This window comes from Arachis ipaensis, chromosome B6 (genome assembly GCF_059453495.1).
Source record: "Arachis ipaensis isolate K30076 ecotype BB chromosome B6, ASM5945349v1, whole genome shotgun sequence".
NCBI lineage: Eukaryota > Viridiplantae > Streptophyta > Magnoliopsida > Fabales > Fabaceae > Arachis > Arachis ipaensis.
Genome location: NC_142441.1, coordinates 49,334,805 through 49,336,748, shown reverse-complemented (window position 1 = coordinate 49,336,748; position 1,944 = coordinate 49,334,805). Strand labels below are relative to the sequence as shown.

Below are 1,944 nucleotides of genomic sequence, written 5' to 3'. Positions count from 1 at the left end.
CTTAAGGTAGTCCTCACATCATCCCTGAAGCTTTTCAATTCAATTATGTCTTGACTCATGGTTGCCATCATTCCTTCCATCCGGTTTAATTGATCTTGAAATTGTTGGTTCGGATTAGGTTGGGTATGTTGATTATTTTGGCCGTGATATGATGATTGGGGGTAAGTGTTTTGTGTGGCTTGGTATGATCTTTGGTTGGAGTTTTGGTATGAGGAATTGTTTTGTTGGTTGTGGTTGTAAGGTTTGTGGTTTTGTGGTTGGGTTTGTTGGTTTCCCCACCCAAAGTTTGGGTGGTTTCTCCAGCCTGGGTTGTAAGTGTTGGAGTGTGGATCATATGATTGCCTTTGTTGGTTTCCCACATAATTGGCCTCTTCCCAATCACCTCCTTCAATGCCTTCTTCCTCTTGATCTTGTGTGTGTATTGCAGCCACTTGCTTTGTTTCTAATTGCCTGGTAAGCTCTGCTAGTTGCTTGGCAAACACCTTGTTTTGGGCTAGAATTGTATCCACATGGTTCAGCTCCATGACTCCCTTAGTGTTGTGCCTTTCTGATGCATAGTAGTACTCATTCTCAGCCACTGTCTCGATCACTTCAATGGCTTCTTCCACGGTCTTTTTCTTGTTCAATGAACCTCCTGATGAATGGTCTACAGCCTTCCTTGATTCATAAGAGAGCCCATCATAGAAGATGTGCAATTGCACCCAATCATGGAACATGTTTGGTGGGCATTTCCTTGTCAAGTCCTTGAATCTCTCCCATGCCTCGTAGAGAGTTTCACCATCTTGTTGTCTAAAAGTCTGGACCTCAGATCGAAGCCTATTGACCTTTTGTGGAGGGTAGAAACGTGCCAGAAACTTGCCTTCCACCTCATCCCATGTGGTTAGACTCCCCCTTGGGAATGATTCCAGCCACTTAGCTGCCTTGTCCCTAAGTGAAAATGGGAACAAGAGCAGTTTATAGGCATCTTCCTGGACTCCATTGGACTTCACAGTGTCACAAATTCTCAGGAACTTTGTGAGATGTTGGTTTGGGTCTTCATTAGCACTTCCTCCAAAGGAACAATGATTTTCCACCAATGATATTAGCTGTGGCTTGAGCTCAAAATTGTTGGCCTGAATGGGTGGTTTCTGGATGCTACTACCACAATTCCCAGAGGTTGGGTTTATGTATGAACTAAGAACCCTCCTCTCAGGAATGGCATTGTTTCCATCAGCTCTCTCATGGTTGTGAACTTCTCTATCCATGTTGAGATCTAGAGCTTCCTCAAAATTGTCCTCAGATTCTCCTTCAGATTCCTCTTCTCCCACTACTCTCTTCCCTCTTGCTTCCCTTCTAAGTCTATGAAGGGTCCTTTCCGGTTCGGTATATGGAGGAGTTGATGTCTCTCCTCTCCTACCTGTCATACAAGAACACAGCTCAAACACAAACAAGTAAAATACTCTTGGTTAATGGAAGGGTATGGTTAGATCAATTGAGGAATTAAATCAAACAGTTAGTGAGTCAGTGAGTTAGTTGCATGAATTTAAAGGCATAAAGAAAGAAAGCATGTAACCAAGTGCAGAAATTAAAATTCAACAAGTAGCTAAAACAGAATTAACAAAGCAAGAGAAAATTGCTCAATCTAGTTAGCTTCCAATTTGAGAATTGTCAATCGAAAACCAATCCCCGGCAACGGCGCCATAAACTTGATGCACATAAACTAGTTATGCTACGATTTAGGAAATTGCACGATCGGCAAAATTCCTTCCGGCAAGTGCACCGGTTATCGTCGTCAAGTAAAAACTCACAATAGAGTGAGGTCGAATCCCACAAGGATTGGTTGAGTGAGCAATTCGGATTAGAAGTGTGTTCTAGTTGAGCGGAATCAAGAATTGAGATGATAATTGCGGAATGTAAAATTGGCGGGAAAAGTAAATGACAAGAAAATTAAATGGCTGAATCTTA

General features: G+C 42.3%; 1 non-coding gene across 1 annotated transcript; it reads left to right on the top strand.

The window, feature by feature from the left end:
• Positions 1-714: 714 nt before the first annotated feature.
• LOC148555494 (small nucleolar RNA R71) lies at positions 715-818 on the top strand. Its single transcript, XR_015886589.1, has one exon. It is a non-coding gene; the product is annotated as a small nucleolar RNA R71 (small nucleolar RNA).
• The last annotated feature ends 1,126 nt before the right edge of the window (positions 819-1,944 follow it).